The sequence below is a fragment of the Emys orbicularis genome, chromosome 19 (genome assembly GCF_028017835.1).
Source record: "Emys orbicularis isolate rEmyOrb1 chromosome 19, rEmyOrb1.hap1, whole genome shotgun sequence".
NCBI classification, from domain to species: domain Eukaryota; kingdom Metazoa; phylum Chordata; order Testudines; family Emydidae; genus Emys; species Emys orbicularis.
In genome coordinates this window covers 10,124,989-10,145,494 of record NC_088701.1, presented here as the reverse complement: position 1 = coordinate 10,145,494, position 20,506 = coordinate 10,124,989, and the positions used below count along the sequence as shown (strand labels likewise).

The 20,506-nt window shown below is 45.6% G+C and overlaps 1 pseudogene; it reads right to left on the bottom strand.

Moving 5' to 3' along the window:
• Positions 1-20,506, bottom strand: part of LOC135892056 (bromodomain-containing protein 4-like) — a 145,883-nt pseudogene that overhangs the window by 111,257 nt on the left and 14,120 nt on the right.

The window sequence follows — 20,506 nt, the reverse complement described above, 5'->3', positions numbered from 1 at the left end:
TTCTGTCTATAAACCAGAAGGGATATTATTCCTAATTATAAATACCCTCCCCTCCACAAAATTTGAAGACTGGCTGGATCATTGAGAGTATACCCCTCCCGGTGTCCATCTCCAAAAACCACTGATTCGGTGATTTCAGTAGGAGGGAGAAAATACCCAAGATACAAAGGACTTCATATTCTTCAGACACATTGTGGCATTACGCCCCATATACTTCATAGAGATATTGTTATATAGGATATGATTATGGCATACCTATAATGTATTTTATACAAGGTAAGACATGTGAGAGATCATTGGAAAGGTTATGATTCAGTGAATAGGATTATCCTATTTGTATGCATGTATCATTTTGGTATCTAAAGTTAGGAATACTGTCTATGCATCAATTACAAATGTGTTTACACCTGGGGAATGCCCACTAGGCAGAATGCAATCAGTTTAGATGTCTCACTGGGAAGAACAATAGGTCTTAGAAAATGCTGATCACCCACCGAGAAGCCTTCCAGGGGACGATGCAAACAGACTCTGGGTTATGGCTGCAGGGACCTGTGACCAAGTCACCTGGTACTGAACTCCATAATAATACTAGTGTTTTTCCACTGACCGGGTTTGAGGATCAAACTGGTAGACAAAGGATTCCTGCCATATGCAAAAGCTATTTAAGGCAGGGGAGTGACATCATTGTGCTTCGTTCTTCTTTGACTCCCTGTCCAAGAAAGAGGACTACTGGAAACACCTGAGAACAAGACTGGACTAGGGGAAAAGGGCTGAGCCCAGGCTAGAGAGTGTCTGGCCTGTGAAAGGAATATCTGGAGTTTTAAGCTGCAAGCAAGTGCAGCTTTTACCTTCAAGAATCTCGGCAATCTGCCTAAAACAACATTTGGGGTGAGAATTTGCTACTTATAACCAGTTTCTTTGGTTTATCAAGCTTAGATTGTGTGTTTGTTTTATTTGCTAGGTAATCTGCTTTGAACGGTTTGCTAGCCCTTATAATCACTTAAAATCTATCTTTTGTAGTTAATAAACTTGTTTTGTCTAAAACCAGTGTGTGGGGAAATCATAATTTGGGGCAAAAAGCTGTGTATATCCCTCTCCACATTGAGCGAGGGGGCGAATTTTATGAGCTTACACTGTACAGTTCTCTGTGCCGCGCAAGACGGTACAATTGTGTGGTTACCCTCTTGAGGGGGGGGTGCACTTGAGTACTGAGCAATTCCTTAGCTGTGCCTTCCCATACACAGTTGATCTCAGCATCTGTGTGTACAGCTGAAGCTGGGTGTGTCCCTACCTGTATGTGTGCTGGTCAAGTGCAGTCTGAAGCCCAAGGGAGGGCTTGGCTGGCTTGCCTTACCAATACAGTGTAAATGGAGCCCAGGCTGGAGGGTCAGGTGGACTCAGTGGTACCCCAGTTCCAGGCAGCACCCCAAAGTGGGGGGAACCTGTCACAGACATGTAATGTGTAATCTGAGAAGAAGCAGCAGCAGATTTCTCAATCTGTACTTACAGGGAGGTTTAGCTTGACAGCGTCCACAGGATGATGGAAAGGCCATGCAAACTGGTGTTTCCATAGTGTCTTGAGCACCACTTTGAGTAGATACTGCAGTTGGTTGGTCTGTCGTTTGGGCTTGTTAGGGTTGGAGGTCTCTGGTGGAGGGGGGTTAGTGCCTACAATATTGCCTTGTTGGAGTTGGGTCTGTGCCTGTGTTGTAGACATTTGTGTAGTTTCTAGTCCATCCCCCATTACTGGTAAATTTCTCAGTCTTGTCCCAGGGCCGCTCTCCACAGACATGCTATTGATCCCATCGCATTCCTCACCAGGCACTCTGTAAGACAAATGTAACAGAATTAACTGCAGGTCAGTTAAAACTGACAGTTTTCATTAGTAACTACATATTGCTTAATTACAAACCAGGAAATCACTGCATACTTCAAATTTACTGAGAATACTGGATATACTTCCAACAGCCTGCAACCTTCGCAGGATAGTTCAGTAAAAGCCTTCTGTTGTTCAGTAGCATGTATTAGCCAAATGATTGGACATATTCCTAGATCCCAAGGCTGAAAAGGATATCCCGGGTAAGTCAGTTGACTCTAGTTCCCCTCTTTTCGCACCTAGCCATTTTCTTCTGTCTCCTTACAGGATATATCTTTTAATTTTTGTATTTGCCCATGTTAGAATAAGTTTTTTCAACAAGGAGCCCAGAAAGGAATAGAATACCTCAATATGAGTAGTCTTATTAATGCTGTGTAGGGAAGAATCGCCTCCTCCCTGGTATCACAAATGAGAACCAAATTAGCATGGCATTGTTAGCTGCAACATAGTTAACGTTTCATTGCCTTTGCCACTTAAAGCCTTTCATTTTCTATGAAGAGCAAGAACCTTAATTATCAGATTTAAGCCCCTCACTATAAGAGTTCTTCTAATTTCTGAGACGAGGCTGTGTTGGGTCAGGGTTAGCTAACACATTACTTAACCGCAACCAACCACAATGTTTACTGCAACCAACCACAATGTTTACTGAAGTGTAGATGCTGATTAACACCTTTATATCTCAACAAGTTATACTGAAAATGTCATGGTTAGGTAGGAAGTAGCTAACATGTCAGCTAACCCAAATATAACTCAAACTTTTCCTAATTTAGGCAAACCATATGAGACTCATAGCTAACAATTTCTAGGAAGTGTTTCAATCATATTATTCAGCAGTGACTAATCATTGGAATCTGCTTCGGTGTGTCTTCTTTGCTAATTCTTATAGTTTAACATTGAGAAACACTGATAGTTCAAACTTGAGATGAGACGTACAGAAATATTGATTAGAGCAGATATTGATATCAGACTACTTTTATCTCATCAAAATATGAGTCTCTCAAAATGTAAGTTTCTCTCATTATTCACCAAAACTGCTTTCATGTAACACCAAAGGAAGCTGACAGAGAAAGCATTGGTCTTAAACAACTGTATTACATCCCAACCAGTTATGTGCTTAATCTGTTGGACTAGAAGTACTGACCTGTTCCTAGAGCGCCTCTCCTACCCTCTAGAACCTTGGAAAGCAACACCAGCCTATACCGCCACATCTCTCAGATGCACAAAGCAGTGTTGGCATCTCTTCCCTGAACCACTCATGCTAGATCAAAATCCAGCTATAGCAAGATGTTACAACAAAGTGTCAGCTGACCATGCTATTGGGTCTCTTCTACATGCAGTCAAGCACCTCATCCAACACCAGGCCACGGACAGGGGTGAAAGTAGGCCAGTACGGCATACCGGTAAGAAGCCCGTACACAGTCAACGTTAAAGCGCTGCCGCAGCAAAGCATTAAATTGCTCCTGAGGGTCCTTAAAGTGCTACTGCGGTGGCGGCCGGAGCCCCAGGTGGTGCGTGCAGGCAAGGCAGTGCAGATGGGCTGGCTGGGGGAGGTGAACCTCCAGTCCCGCCCCTTCCGCTCAAGGCCTGGAGTAAGTGTTCCATATTACTTTCATCCCTGACCACGGATGACCGTAACGACAGGGTGGGTGAGGCAGTATCTTTTATTGGACCGACTTCCGTTGGTGAAAGAGACAAGCTTTTGTCTCACAGAGCTCTTCTTCAGTTCTGGGAAAGGAACTCAATGTCACAACTAAATGCAAGGTAGAACAGACAAGCATAAAAGAGTTAACACACATTGCAAGAGACCACTGAAGGTGAAATGGACAGTTAAAAACTTTGCAGCCATAGGATAAAGGCAGGTGAGTGGGTTACAAATTGTTGTAATGAGCCATAAATCCAGTGTCTTTATTAAATCAATGATTTTTAGGGTCTAACAAAGTTATGAATTTAACTATCAAAAGACAAGCTTGGGAGCTATTATGCAGGTTTCCTTTGAGAAAAAGGACTAAGATATCAGATATGGAGTGACCATTTTATGAAAAGTGTTCACCCACAGGCGTTTTTGTTTTATCACTTTTCTGTGCGAGTTCATTTGAGAATGTAGTGATGATTAGTTTGTTTCACCCACATAGATACTGGGGCATTTAGTGCACTGGATGAGGTACACCACGTGATAAGCATGTGTAGGACCCATGGATCTTGAAAGGTGTGTTGTGAGGGGTACTGATCATTGTAGTAGCGGAGGTATGTCTACAGGTTTTGCATCTGTTACGACAGGGTCTGGTGCCACTTTGAGTTGGTGCGTCCTGTTCCGAGGGTAGCTTGCTTTTGATTTGCTTGAAGAAGCTGGGGGGTTGTATGAAGGCCAGAAGAGGGGATTTAGGAAAGATTTATTTCAAGATGTGGTCCACATCAAGTATGTTGTTTAATGATACCCCCTACAGACTGCAGTGTGGGGTGGTAGTGACAAGTAGGGAAGTGCAGTGTCGTCGTCCCCCAACCCCGTACTGAAGCAAGTCCTTTTAGGGTAATTGGGCAGCCCATTCCAGGATGTGATCTACTTCTCTGGTGGAGTGTACTTGTTTGGTGAACATGGTTTTAAGTGTGTTACGGTGTGTATCCCAGACTTTCTCCAAGAAACATTCTATGGTAGCTGAGTGCCTGGCTGTAGATAACATTTTTGGGGTGTTTGGGGTGGTTACTGGATCTGTGAAGGTAAGTGTAGTGATCTGTGAGTTTCTTGTATATAGTTATCTTCAGCTGATCGTGGAGTCTAGGAAGTTGATACTGGTGTGAGAGTTTTAGCTCTGGTCTACACTACAGAGTTAGGTTGACATAAGCTGCCTTTCGTCATCCTAATAATGTCAGTATCTACACTGCAAGATCCCTCCCGCTAACTTATCCCACCTGCTACGTCAACTTAGCTCCACCTCCGTGAGAGGTGTAGTGCTTAAGTCAATGTAGTTAGGTCGACGTAACGGCAGTATAGACAATGCATTCCTTACGTCAACGTAACTGGCCTCCAGGCGGTGTCTCACAATGCTCCATTGTGACCACTCTGGTCACAGTCTTCAACTCCTCTCCCCAGTGGTCAGGTATGCAGGAAAAAGCCCCTCCCCTATTAAAGGACCACTAATTTTGAATTTCCATTTCCTGTTTGCTTGGTGTGGAGAGCTTGCCTGCCCAGCTAAGCATGCCAGTTCCACACTCCAAATGCGCGCCTGCCTGGATTACACAGGAGGTGGTGGATCTCCTGGGTTTGTGGGGAGAAGGGGCTGTCCAGACACATTTCAGCTCCAGCCATAGAAATGTGAACATCTATGAGCAGATCTCTTGGGGCATAGTGCAGAATGGCTCCCAGAGGACCTGCAGCAGTGCCGTGTGAAAGCCAAGGAGCTGCGGCAGGCGTGCTAGAAGACAAAGAAGGCAAGCAGTTGCTCTGGTGCAGCGCCACAAACATGCCGCTTTTACAAGGAGCTGCATGCTATATTTGGCAGCGACCACACAACCACCCCCAACAGCTGTGCGAATACCTTGGATAAGTCAGAGTCATGGGCCAACATAGGCAACACTGAGATGACTGTGTTGGACAAGGAAGAGAGACAGGCAAATAAGGGATCCATTGTCCCAGAGAGCCAGGAGCTATTTGTAACCCCAGAGCAGTTCAGCCAGTCACAGCAGTCCAGCATGGGTGAGCATGATGCAGGGAAGGAACCTCTCGTAAGTATGCAGTTCACAATATTGTGGGGGCACATTTTATTTGCTATTTTTTCTTGAAATAACCAGTGCAGGTACAGTGGCTATCTGCTTCTAATTGCCTGGCACAGATAGCCAGAGGGCGCCCTGCAAAAAAGATTATTTATGCACACCGAGATGTCCTGTGAATCCTCCACAGAAATAAGAACATTACCTACCTTTCGTAACTGTTGTTCTTCAAGATGTGTTGCTCATGTCCATTCCGGGAGCGCGCACTCCGTGTGCACAGTTGCCAGAGATTTTTCCCCGCTAGTGGTATCTGTAGGGCCAGCTCTGGCAAATCCTGGAGGCCAGCACTTATGCACCGATATAAGGGGCGCCACCGGCCCTGCACCGTTTCAGTTCCTTTTTGCTGTGAACTCCTATGGCGGGACAGGTGGGCAGGTCATGGAATGGACATGAGCAACAGCTCGAAGAACAACAGTTACGAAAGGTAAGTAACCGTCCTTTCTTCTTCGAGTGCTTGCGCATGTCAATTCCATTCTGGGTGACACACAAGCAGAAGTCCTGGAGGTGGGTTAGGAGTTTAAGGTCGTGTCCACTGCAGCACAGCCCTCCTGAAACTAGCATCATCTTTTGCCTGTTGGGTGATCGCATAGTGGGATTCGAATGTGTGGACCGAGGACCACGTCACTGCCTTGCAGATGTCCTGTATTGGTATATGTGCCAGAAACGCAGCTGAAGATGCTTGAGCCCTTGTTGAGTGGGCCTTCATGATGCCTACGCCAGACACCACCGCCTGCTCATAGCAGACCCAGATATGGGCCATGATCCATGGCTAGACTGTTTGGACCGTTACTGGGAGGCCTTTCACAAAAAGCCATGTGGATTTGCAGAAAGGTCTTCTCCTGTCTATATAAAAGGCCAAGGCACTTCTAATATCCAGAGAATGCAGATGCCACTCTTCTTCTGTATTATGCGATTTAGGGCAGAAGACTTGTAGGAAGATGTTCTAGTTGTAAAAAAGACACCACCTTGGGGAAATAGGCTGAGCGGGGGCGCAATCAGACCTTGTCCTTAAAGAATACACTATAGGGAAGCTCCGATGTTAGCACCTGAAGCACCTAGACTCTTTCTAGCAAAGTAATTGCTACCAGGAAGGTGACTTTCCAAGAGAGTAGCAGAGGAGAGCATTTTGCCAATGGCTCGAACAGAGGTCCAGTGAGCTTGGACAAGACCAGGTTTAAATCCCATGGCGATTTAAACTAACCTGCGGGTAGAGCTTCTCCAGACCTTCACTGAATCTGTCATACCCTTGGCAAAGACTGTCCAACCCTGGATTGGAGGATGGAATACCAATATCGCTGTCAAATGTACCTTGATAGAGGCTAGCGACAGACCTTAATGCTTCACATAAAGGAGGTAGTCCAGGATGGACTGTAAGGACACTTGCAGAGGAGGGAAGCCACACTCGGCAGCACAGTAAGTAAAGCATTTTCACTTGACCAGGTAAGTGGCCCTAGTCAAGGGCTTTCTGCTACCTAGCCAAAAAAACCAAAAAACCAAAGAAACACGGTTACTCACCTTCTCATAACTTTTGTTCTTCGAGATATGTTGCTCATGTCCATTCCAATTAGGTGTGCGCGCTCCGCATGCACAGCTGTTAGAAAGTTTTTCCCCTAGCAGCACCTGTCGGGTCAGCTATAGAGCCCCCGGGAGTGGCGCCTCCATGGCCTCTTCAGTTCCTTTTTGCTGGCTACTCCAACAGAGGGTTTGGAATGGACATGAGCAACATCTCAAAGAACAACAGTTATGAGAAGGTGAGTAACTATTTTTCTTTCGAGTGCTTTCTCATCTCGATTCCAATTAGGTGACACCCAAGCCCTACCCAGGAGGTGGGGTTGGAGTTACGGAATCGCTGACTGAAACGCCGCTTTGCCGAATGCTGCATCATCTCTGGCATGCTGGGTGATAGCATAATGAGAGGAAAACGTGAACCGAGGACCACGTCACTGCCCTGCAGATTTCTTGAATTGGGACCTAGGCCAGGAACACCGCCGAGGAGGCCTGTGCCGTTGTGGAATGCACCATTAGTGCCAGGGCTGGAACTCTGGCTAAGTTGTAGCATGTTCGGCTGCATGACACGATCTATGACTAAATCCTCTGCGACGAGATCGGGAGTCCTTTCATCCGGACTGCTGCCGCCACGAACAGCTGGTTCGATTTACAGAACAGCTTTTTGCGGTCAATGTAAAAAGGCCAGCGCTCAAATGTCCAGTGAGCGAAGCCTCTGTTCTCGGCTACTTGAGTGAGGCTTAGGGTAAAAGAAAAATGTCCTGGTTGGAACGGAACTGGGACACCACCTTTGGAAGAAATGCTGGATGTGGCCTGAGTTGCACCTTGTCCTTAAAGAAAACAGTGTAGGGAGGGTCGGAGGTGAGGGCTTGAAGCTCCGATACCCTCCTTGCCGAAGTAATGGCGACTAGGAAGACCACCTTCTATGATAGGTATAGCAGCGAGCAAAGCGTCAGGGGTTCTAACGTGGGGGGAGGAGGTGTGTGTGTGAAAGGACCAGGCAGAGGTCCCACACCAGGACCGGTTATCTAACCTGAGGGTACAGCCTTTCCAGACCTCTCAGGAAATGTCCAACCATGGGGTTGGCAAAAACGGAACACCCAGCTGCTCCTGGCTGGAAGGCAGAAATGGTTGCCAAGTGCACCTTGATGGACGATGCCACCAGACCTTGCTGTTTTAAGTGCAATAGATAGTCCAGGATGAGAGATATGGGCACCTGCAGCTGAGGTGTGCGGCCCTGAGGGCACCAGATTGCAAACCTTTTCCACTTGACCAGGTAGGTGGCCCTGGTGGAGGGCTTCTGCTACCAAACAAGACCTCCCTAACAGGCTCTGAGCATGAGTTCCATGGGGTTTAGCCATGAAGCCATGTGATGAAGGGACTGGAGGTTGGGGTAATGAAGGCAACCGTGGTCTTGGCTGATCAGGTCCGGGACCAGGGTCAGTGCGATGGGGTGTCCACCAACAGCTCCAGGAGTGTGGTGTACCAGTGTTGGTGAGGCCATGCCAGTGCCACCAGTATGAACACCGCCTTGTCCCTGCAGATCTTGAGCAGGACCTTGTGCACGAGTGGGAACGGTGGGAATGCCTACAGCAGATGTTCCGTCCAGGGGAGGAGAAATGCATCTGCAAGCGAGCCCAGGCTATGATTCTGGAAGGAGCAGAGTCACAGGCACTTTGTTGCCTCATGTGGCAAACAGGTCAAGTGATCTTGTACGTAAAAAGGTTGGAGACCACTGGTCTATATGGTCTTGCCTTTGACAATCAGTAAGAAATGGGAGCAGGTGTTTCGAACAGCTCATAAAAGATTTATATGAAGATGGGATTCCACCGGCCCTGGACAGAACTTGAGTTTAGTATGCACCCCAACCCCGGATGGATGCATCTGTGGTGATAGTGAGCGTTGGCCGATTCTGTACAAAGGGCACCCCCCTCCAGACACCATGGATAAATAAGGGAGTCTTATTTGTTCAACATTGTGATGTGCTTGTTTATATTGTGCCTGTGTGGGACAGTTTGTCTGGAGCCAAGTTTGTAGACACCACATGTGTAACCTTGCATGTCTGACGACGAAGGTCGTGGCAGCCCTGTGGCCTAGAAATTGCAGTCAAGTTCTGGCAGATACTGGACTGTTTCACGTTGTGGAGATCAGGTTGGTTAAAATCAGAAATCGTTTTCTTGGTAGATAGGTCGTCGCCTAGGGAGACTTGAGATAGAACCCAATAAACTCTAGTTCTTGTACTGGTGTCAGAGTTGATTTTTTTATATTTATTTGACGGCCTAACCTTGTAAATAGAGTTACTGTCTGTTCGGTGGACTCTAATGCTGCTTGCAGTGTCGGTAGTTTCAGCAGCCAGTCATCCAACTACGGAAATACACCTCTACCCCGATATAACGCGACCCAATATGACACAAATTTGGATATAACGTGGTAAAGCAGCGCTCCGGGAGGGCAGGGCTGCGCACTCCGGTGGATCAAAGCAAGTTCGATATAACGCGGTTTCACCTATAACGCAGTAAGATTTTTTGGCTCCCAAGCACAACGTTATATTGGGGTAGAGGTGTATCATGATTCCTTTTTCTGCGGAGGTAGGCAGCTACAACAGCTAAGACATTTGAAAATACCCAAGGGGAAGTGGATAGGGTAGGACCTTGTATTGGAAATGTTCCTGCGCTACTGCAAATTGGAGAACCTTCCAATGTGAGGGATGGATGGCTATATGAAAATACACGTCCTGGAGGTTGAGGGCTGAGAACCAATCCCCCCTTTCTAGCACTGGAATTATGGTACCTGGTGTGACCATTTTGAATCGCTGTCTCTTCACAAACTTGTTGAGTTTGGTCAAGGATGGGTCTCCACCTTCCTGGGTTTTTTTTTGCATGAGAAAGTGGTATGAAGAGAATCCCTTCTTTCTATATTCTGTTGGGATGGGTTCTACTGCTCCTAGGTGTAAGAGGTGGCTACATCTTGTTGCAGTAAATGTTCGTGAGAGGGGCCCCTAAAGAGGGACGGGGAGGGAGAGTAGGTAGGGGATCTGGAGGTAATGGGGATGGAATAACCACTCTGGATAATTTCTAATACCCATCTGTCTGATGTAATAGTTTTCCAGATTGGGTAGAATGGAAGGAAGCAGATGACACTAAACAGGGAGGAGTGGTAGATACACTGGAGGGTAGGGATAGGATACAGAGGGACTTAGACAAATTAGAGGATTGGGCCAAAAGAAATCTGATGAGGTTCAACAAGGACAAGTGCAGAGTCCTGCACTTAGGACGGAAGAATCCCATTCACTGCTACAGACTAGGGCCCAAATGGCTAGGCAGCAGTTCTGCAGAAAAGGACCTAGGGGTTACAGTGGACGAGAAGCTGGATATGAGTCAACAGTGTGCCCTTGTTGCTATGAAGGCTAACAGCATTTTGGGCTATATAAGTAGGGGCATTGCCATCAGATCGAGGGACGTGATCATTCCCCTCTATTCAACATTGATGAGGCCTCATCTGGAGTACTGTGTCCAGTTTTGGGCCCCACACTACAAGGAGGATGTGGAAAAATTGGAAAGAGTCCAGCGGAGGGCAACAAAAATGATTAGGAGGCTGGAGCACATGACTTATGAGGAGAGGCTGAGGGAACTGGGATTGTTTAGTCTGCAGAAGAGAAGAATGAGGGGGGATTTGATAGCTGCTTTCAACTACCTGAAAGGGGGTTCCAAAGAGGATGGATCTAGACTGTTCTCAGTGGTACCAGATGACAGAAGAAGGAGTAATGGTCTCAAGTTGCAGTGGGAGAGGTTTAGGTTGGATATTAGGGAAAACTTTTTCACTAGGAGGGTGGGGAAGCACCGGGAATGGGTTACCTAGGGAGGTGGTGGAATCTCCTTAGAGGTTTTTAAGGTCAGGCTTGACAAAGCCCTGGCTGGGATGATTTAGTTGGGGATTGGTCCTGCTTTGAGCAGGGGGTTAGACTAGATGACCTCCTGAGGTCCCTTCCAACCCTGATATTCTATGATTCTATTAAGCGACCTCCAAAAAGTTTGAAGATTGTAGATGGTTCCAGCATTGAAAGATGCAGGGTTCACAGGCCCCTCCACCAAGGCCTCAAATTTGTTGTCTGGAGGCCGATGGTTGGGATGTAGTATTCGAGGGAGTAGATAGTCCTCCCCTCAATGTTTTCTGTTTCTGCCCCTGGTGGTCATAATATCTGTGGCACTGTGCATAAGGAGGGGGTGGAATCTTCGAGGGGCCTGATAATTTCCTTGTCTTCATTTGGTTCTAGGTGTGTAAATACCCAGGGATCGTAATGCCGCCCTTGAGAGTATGTAGCGACTCGCCTGTTTTGGCCACAAAGAATTTGGGTCCTTCGAACGGCAGGTCTTCGACCATCAACTGTACTGGTTCAGGGAACCCAGAAAGATGGAGCCAGGAAGCCGTTCTCATAATCACATTGGTGGCTATGGACCTCGCTGCTGTATCCGCCAAATCCAGAGCAGCCTGTAATGCTATCCTGGTTATGAGTTGTCCTTCTGATACAAATGATCTGAATTGCTCTCTCTCTTCCAGAATAAAATCAATAAATTCAAGAGAATTTTGCGTAATTATTATGATCGTACTTAGCTAGTAACACTTCTTAGTTAGCTATTCTCAAGTGTAAGGTCACCAAGGAGTATGCTTTGCGGCCAAAGAGATTGAGCCTCTTCCAATTCTTTTCATATGGCATGTTCCTGGGGGTAGCTGTCGTCTGCCCTGCTCATTGACCGCAAGAAGAGAAATTCAGTTCCCTTCGCAATCATGTAGTATTTTTTTAATTAGACCTCTTGCTGGGGTCTGCCAGATTAACTTCACTGGTACCATAATCACATCATTCATAGGAAGAGAGATTTTGGAGGAAGTAGGTGTGTGCAGTATGTCTATGATGCCATGCTTCCTGGACTTCTTCGAGCGAAATATCCAGTGAACTCACAACTCTCTTACAGAGGTCTTGGAATTGCTTGAAATCATCTCATGTGTTGGGAGGCGGGGACAGGATAGTGTCATCAGGCGAAGATGAGGAGAAGTGAGCCTCAGATGCGGTGTCCTGGTCAGAGAATTCCTCCTCCTCTTCAGCCCCATTCTGTAGGTTCAGATGGTCCCTGTGCCGTCGATAAGGGTGAATGTGCTCTCTCTCTGGGTGGGCCAATAGGTCTGTATTGTTGCTGCTATAGCGGGTAAGCCATTCCTGGACTCCAAAACGGCCACTGTGGAAAGAAGGGTATAGGTGGCATCCAGGGGTGCCCACACCAGGGGTGGTACTTCGGGTCAACCAGGTAGCCCTTGTGCGCAGGAACTGGTTTGATGGGAGCACTCACAGGAGAGGAATGCTGTGGAGAGTGTAGAACATCATCATCATCGCTCGAAAATGGCAGACCGGAAAGACATGGAGAGGTGGGTTGACTTGGTATTGAGTGTTCCTGAGGTACTGTCGGTACCGAGAATGGCAGACCCTAGCAGCAAGGTGTCAATGGCATTGGTACCACTGGCATCATAGGAATCCGTACCAGATGTTGCAATCTTCTCGTCGGTGCCGTTGTGCGGCCCCAGGTGTGTGGTGCCTGTACTAGGTGGTGCCATCATCTGCGGAAGTGCTGAGACTCTCGGTACTGGGTGTTTGATCAGCTCCGCCAGTACTGTAGTATGCGGTTTCAGTTTCTCCTTGCTGCCTGTGTCAGAGCTCGGCCGCTTGGCATCTTTTGTTTTCTTGGAACCAACAGTGCCAGATCATCCTGCTATTTCAGTGATGGGAGGACCTAGTGCAGTTGGTACTGAAGCTGTTTGCCCGTTGGAGGAGCACCTTTTATTGGCCAACTCATGAGTCAGGGTTGTTGTACCTTTTTTTTTTTTTTTTTGCAGACGAAGAGTTTAAGTTGAAGGTCTCTTGCCTTCCTGGTGTGGGCTTTGAGGTTGTGGCAGTGCAAGCACTTCTGCGGTATACCTGTCTCACCAAGACAGCAGACACACAGAGTGTCTGTCTGAAACTGGTATTGAAAGTCTGTAAGTAAGGCAGTGTTTGAACCCTGAGGAGGCAGGCATGCCCCTCAGGGAGCATTTTCTCCCTGTAAAGGGAGATCAGGGGGGAGAAAAACGACTACTCTACAGTGACAGTTGAACGGAAACCTGCAATCCTATGAAGAGAAACAATTTTTATTTGGGGGGGGGGGGAGAGAGGACGGAGACAAAAGAATAAAGCTAACTAGTTTAAACTAGGACTGTCAAGCGATTAAAAAATTAATCACGACTAATCACACTGCTAAACAATAATAAAATACCATTTATTTACATATTTTTTGATGTTTTCTACATTTTCAAATATATTGATTTCAATTACAACACAATACGAAGTGTACAGTGTTCACTTTAGATTTTTGATTACAAATATTTGCACTGTAAAAAATAGTATTTTTCAATTCACCCAATACAAGTACTGTAGTGCAATCTCATTATCATGAAAGTTGAACTTACAAATGTAGAATTATGTACAAAAAAGTGCACTCAAAAATAAAACAATGTAAAATTTTAGAACTACAAGTCTGCTCAGTCCTACTTCATTCATGTTCAGCCAATCGCTCAGGCAAACAAGTTTGTTTACATTTGCAGGAGATAATGCTGCCAATGTCGCCTGAAAGTGAGAACAAGCATACTCATGGCACTGTTGTAGCTGGCGTCACAAGTTATTTCCGTGCCAGATGAGCTAAAGATTCATATGTCCCTTCATGCTTCAACCACCATTCCAGGGGACATGCGTCCATGCTGATGACGGGTTCTGCTGGATAACAATTCAAAGCAGTGCAGACCGACATGTTCATTTTCATTATCGGAGTCAGATGCCACCAGCAGAAGGTTGATTTTCTTTTTTGGAAATTCGGGTTGTGTAGTTTCTGTTTCAGCGTTGCTGTTTTGAGACTTTTGAAAGCATGCTACACACCTCGTCCCACTCAGATTTTAGAAGGCACTTGAGATTCTTAAACCTTGGGTCGAGTGCTGTAGCTATCGTTAGAAATCTCACATCGATACCTTCTTTGCATTTTGTGAAATGTGCAGCAAAAGTGTTCTTAAAATGAACAACGTGTGCTGGGTCAATATCTGAGACTTCTAGAACATGAAATATATGGCAGAATGCAGGTAAAACAGAGCAGAGGACATACAAGTCTCCCACAAGGAGTTCAGTCACAAATTTAATTAACGCTTTTTTTTTTTTTTTTTTAAACAAGCGTCATCAGAATGGAAGCATGTCCTCTGGAATGGTGGCCAAAACATGAAGGAGCACACGAATGATAAACCTATCCTACTCAGAATAAGCTGAAAGGGCTGCTAGCTGTTCCGACTTGAGTCAATGGCGGAAGAGGAGGAACTGAGGAGGGGTTGGTCGCACAGTGCCAGATACCTGCCTGAAGCGGCGCAAGATTACGAGCTCCAGGGCGCACGAACACCTAAAGTGGAACACCTACAGGGACATCACTCAAAGAGGAACATAAGTTTTCAGTGTAAAACAGCTGAGGTAAGGATTATTTCCATGTCTTTCCCTAGCACCCAAGTCATTTATTTCACTCTCTCTGGGCCAGCCATTCACAAATCCTACTTAAGTCTCTGCTGAAGAAGATGGTCCAACTTCATATAACAGATTTAAGTTATCCAGAGAAGCCTGGTGCTCACTAAATCCTGAAAGCATTCATGAGATACTGTAACTGTGATTATCAAGGCAAATAGTACCTGCTGCATTGAAACCTTGTTACTAGGCATGGGAAGGGGACAACCTATAGCATCTCCACTTTAAAAGTTTAGCTCGAACGTTTAGAGGGTTTTGCACTAAACATGCTTTCTTGGATGTCTTGCTTGGACTCTCCTGCCATTTCAACAGAGCCAGAGAGGGCTCTGTTCTACACACACCTTTTCCATATACATAACAAACAGGATGAAAACTGACAAGCTGTTCAGCTAAGATTTTACCAAATACAAACATTCTTGGTTAATATGATGGAACTGTCTCACAAGGAGAAGCCAAAAGTCACAGAACTGATTTGCCACTTGATGTAATCTGAATATTGTGGAGTCTCAGATGAGATGAGTAGCTCATCTGTCTTGTCTCTAGCAGTTGACCAGAAACCCCCCAGAACTACCGCCTGTCTCATGGAAAGGACACAAGTCTTTCCCTGGAGCAAAATGGGATAGAGGTGCCTTGGGAGGGAACAAAAAAATCTTAAGAACCTGGTAAGATTTGTATTTGGTAGATCTACAGGTGCTCAAAAGAGAGCAGCATTTCCCAATAATAGCTGCAGAAGGGTAAGTATAAATTAAGATTTTACTATGCATTAACAAGACCATTTTACTAGCTTAATTTTTCACCCATAATGCCAGGAGCAAAAGCACATTACTAAACAGTTTAACAGTCACTAATGTGACTTTTTGCACCCATAAAATGCTGCCTAGTAAAATGTTAATTAACAATTTAATGTTTAAAGTTTCTCCCCTGACAGGGGATTTTTTTTTTATTTTTTGGTGCCAACATGGAAAATAAGAGACGAGACAACTGCCTTACTACTACAACAAGACAATTTCAAAACTGCTTTAAAAACTTAAACAGATAAAAGTATAATTAAGGGAAATATTGCTGTGATAGAATATACTATCCCTAAGGGGACCACTACAGTTCAGGGCATGACCAAGGAAGGAAGCCAGGAGGCTTCAAGATGGGAAGACACGGATCAATGAAAAGATTCAGAGTCAGCTAGGGCCTGTTAGCCTTCAAGCAACACAGGCTGGAGCAAATATTGAAACAGGAAGGCAGCTGCTACTATTGCTGGGAGTAAATAGATCATCCTGTGTGGTGGGCCTCTGGGAAAGTTTGTGCCACACCAGTAGGCAAAAGTTAGTGAAGAAACTAAGTTTGTTTTTCTTTGATTTGTTCACATGGTGAGTATACCCAGCCTGGAAAGACTTGCTCCAAGGAAGAGAGATTATGTTTCTTTCATATTTGTTCATGGTGGGATTGTAGTCAGCCTGAAGAGAGCTTCACAATAGACTGTTTTACTGCAATTTACTCTTCAGACAAAAAGGCTAACCTGTTTATATGTCTGTTAGTCTATAAGGTGCCACAAGACTATTTGTCGCTTTTTACAGATCCAGGCTAACACGGCTACCCCTCTGATGTTTAAGTTCTGTTTGCTAAAGATGTGCTAGGCTTTCCTTTCAGAGGAAAAAGACTGAATTATTTTGGCTTGTTTTCATCTTAAAACAAACAGTCTTTCAAACTCACCCTTGCAGAACAGAAAGACTTTGGACTCTCTGTTTTTCCAGCCTGCCATGAAATGCTCTGGAGGGACCTCTGCTCTGAGTGCAGATGCAGAAAACAATGTGGCTGCAATGCATCAGACTGGTCAGGAGAGGGTGCTGATAGGCTATACTGAAAAAAAGCTACCGGTGATCCACACATAAGGGGAGCTATAGAGAGGAAAAAACAGAGGTGGTTATGGGACAAACGCGCAAATGGGGTTCTAAGGCTGTCATCCTTCGGAGTTTGACAAGAGACAGTCAAATGAGTGAGGATGAATAGCTGTGAAGGGCTTTGAAGGCTTGAATTTGATGTGGTGGAGAACGGGGAGCAAAACAAAGGATTCAAGGTAAGGAGGCCGACATGGTCAGAATGATGGATCCAGGTGATCTCAGAAGCTCTGTGTTTAAAGGAGAGGCATGGAGCAGCAGCTATCAAGGAAGCCAGAGAAGTTGTGGGAGATAACAGGAGCCTGGATAGGAGTATGGACAAGAGGGTCTTAAAAAAATTGTGAAAGCAGCAGCAGAATGTGAATATTGCCTGGATGATCTGGATGAGATAGGACCCCACAGGTTATGGGTTTGAGACAGGATGGATGGTGATGTGTTCAGTAGTGGGGGAGAGCTTTAGCCATATCAAGTTTAAGCTGACAGCAGATGTGAATTCTCAGGAATTAGAAAGGAAAAACTAGTGAAACAAGAAGTACAAACATGACAGTTGGAAGAGAGGGAGATCGAGCAGTCAGTTGTAAATGGTCAGTTTAACGTTGCTGCTACATGGTCCTGCCAAATTAAAAAGGTCAGCCCCAGAATGACATGCTGGAGAAAGTTTCTGTAAGAGAGAAGCCATGCCCAAGAGAGTGTTGGTATAAACTAGGAAGGTATCAAAGAAGGTACCACTTCTGTGTTGTGCACACCAGTTATCCTGGATACCTTTAAAATAAAGGCAGAGGTGACAGCCTGGATCAAGAGATGGGCCAGGAACAGAAAGATAGATTTGCAAGTTCAGCACAGAAACTGTAGTCGATGCAGTGAGAGTGGATGACCTCACCCAGTGAGATAGGGTATAGAGGGAGAAGAGGAGAGGACAAAGACAGTCAAACAGGACCCCTAAAAAAGAAGTCAGAGGAAGCTTTACCAACACACACACTTATACACACACTCACACTCACTCTGAACGAACAATCACAGGTAAGGAGAGCACACCAGGACACGACAGTCTTGTGAAAGTAAAAGGCGAACAAGATGTTAAGCAGGTGGGCGAGCTCTGAGCTGCATTTCCTAGACACACAGAACAAAACATTCAAGATGCTAGGGGTAGGATATACTGCAACAACATCATGTTGCATCATCTCAAGTTGCAGTGGGGGAGGTTTAGGTTGGATATTAGGGAAAAAAATTTCACTAGGAGAGTGGTGAAGCACTGCAATGGGTTACCTAGGGAGGTGGTGGAATCTCCTTCCTTAGAGGTTTTTAAGGTCAGGCTTGACAAAGCCCTGGCTGGGATGATTTAGTTGGGGATTGGTCCTGCTCTGAGCAGGGGATTGGACTAGATGACCTCCCGAGGTCCCTTCCAACCCTGATATTCTAGGATTCTATGTCAGAGCAATTATGCTAGTCAGATGTTTCAAGATGCTTCCATTAACAGCATGAAGCTGGAAAACCAAGTGGTTTCAAAAAGAGTGTGTGAATAAGGCCTGCTCCAGAAAAAAGCTGTGGCTCCTGGGTAGCACATGTAATATTTTTAAAATAAGACACATGGATTAGTCTGCATTCTGAACAAGCTGCCTCCAGGTGGCCCCTTATTTGTCACAGTCCAAAAAACAAAAAAAGTTTCTTTTCCCACTACTTTATTTGGGCTATTTGTAATCCAGCAATTAAAATGACCTGCATATTCGCTTAAATGAGCTAACTGAGGCACCCTGTGTCTAAAACAATTTAATATAAGAGGTTATTCAGGCAGAAAATAGATCCTCCTCTGTTTTCAGATGGATGCTGAGGTGTGCCAGAAGCATGGGTCCAAGCCCACCATGACTTCTGGGAACTTAACATCCCAACCACAGGCACACAAATGTACGTGTAGTAGGTTCTCTTCTGTGCCAATACCCATACAACCTGGGCATTTTTAGGGTATTCATCACATAACCTTACAGCAAAAATGGGGCAGGTCATCTGAAATGGTTAAGCCTAATTTTTTTTTTCCAAAATACATTTCAATTTAACCAGATTCCATCCATTTTAAATCCAAGCAAACAGAGGCATCATCAACAAGCCATTTACCTACTGGTGGTGAGGAGAGGATAAAATTTTCAAAAAGTGCTTAAGTGACTTAGGCACCTACGTTCCATTTTCAAAAGTGATTTAAGTGTCAATGAGACAGGCCATTACATCACTTAAGCGCTTTGAAAATTTTATCCAAAGTAAAATGTCAAGCTCGAAAAGGTGTTGAATGGAGTGTAAAATAAAAACTGAAGATTTATTTGACACTGTTCATTTCACATTTTTAATTTATCTGAAGAACTAAGATTATAAGCCATTAGCAGCAACTCAGATGTTTCCAGAAAGAAAAGTCAGTGTAAGTGAAACAAACAATCCTCACTCTAATCAGTAAGTGCACCACTAGCCTCAGGAAACAGGACGTATACTGTTTTCTGGCTTCAGACTGAGTTTCTCCTCCACTGAGTCTTTGTTCCTCTCATCAGTCCCTACAATAAGGGCACATGACTAAAAAACATGACTCACCCGAAAGTGCTGACTCACAGCCTGTAAAAGGAATCCAATACTGCAGACTGGAGAATGGCCAAGTTACTAGGTCATTTTATAATGAGTAAGGTCCGACTTCATTTGCGATATTGCGGATTCCACAATATTAGGCTTCCACCGCAATTTTGTTTTAAATTAGCTTACTTTGCACAGTTCATGATTTTGCATACATTGAGGTTTGCAACACACACTCTCCTCCTCCCGCTCCCCTCCCATTATTACATTAAATGATCTTGAAGAGTTTTGGGCAGGGCAAGGGAGGCAGATGCCCAGGTGCAAAGCTGGGGGATGGGGCGGGGATGAAAAAATGAGGAGAAACACACTAGGGAGTAGAGCCTTGCAGCAGGCATAGTACTGTCACCTTACTTCTGCGCTGCTGCTCCTGGCAGCAGCATTGCCTTCAGAGCGGGATGCCCAGCCAACATCCAGCACTCTCCGGCTGCCCAGTTCAGACGGCAGCACTGCCACCACCAGCAGCGCAGAAGTACGGTTGGCAATATCAGGTCCGCTGCAGGGTTCTATCCCCTACCACTTCCCCCCTCCTTCCCCAGCTTTGCATCCTGGGCAGCTGCCCCGCTTGCCCTGCCCCCTAGGGACAGCCCTGTAGTTGCACCAAACTGTCTGGTTATCAAAAACATTCCAGGCATAACTAGTTGAATGTTTATATCCTTCCAGCATTTTTTTCTGAAACAAATACATCTACTGCGGCTTTTCCAAATTACTCCTATTAATAAAGGTCCATTATTACTTTCCGCGATATTCTAGGCCAGGGGTCAGCAACCTTTCAGAAGTGGTGTGCGAGTCTTCATTTATTCACTCTAATTTAAGGTTTCGCGTGCCAGTAATACATGTTAACGTTTTTTAGAAGGGGTCTCTCTCTAAGTCTATATTATATAACTAAACTATTGTTGTATGTAAAGTAAACAAGGTTTTCAAAATGTTTAAGAAGCTTCATTTAAAATTAAATTAAAATGCTGATCTTACACCGCCAGCCTGCTCAGCCCGCTGGGTGGGGGGTTCAGGGCAGAGGGCTGGGTGTTGGGGGGGGGGGGAGACTCGAGGTCAGGGCAGAAGGCTGGGTGAGGGGGGGTTCAGGGCAGAGGGCTGGGTGTGGGGGGGGACTCGAGGTCAGGGCATAGGGCTGGGGGGGTTCAGGGCAGAGGGCTGGGTGTTGGGGGGGACTCGAGGTCAGGGCAGAGGGCTGGGGTGTGTGGACGTGCAGGGCATAAGACTGGGTGGGGCGGGTTCAGGACAGAGGGCTGGTGTGTGTGTGGAGGTGCAGGGCAGAAGGCTGGGTGT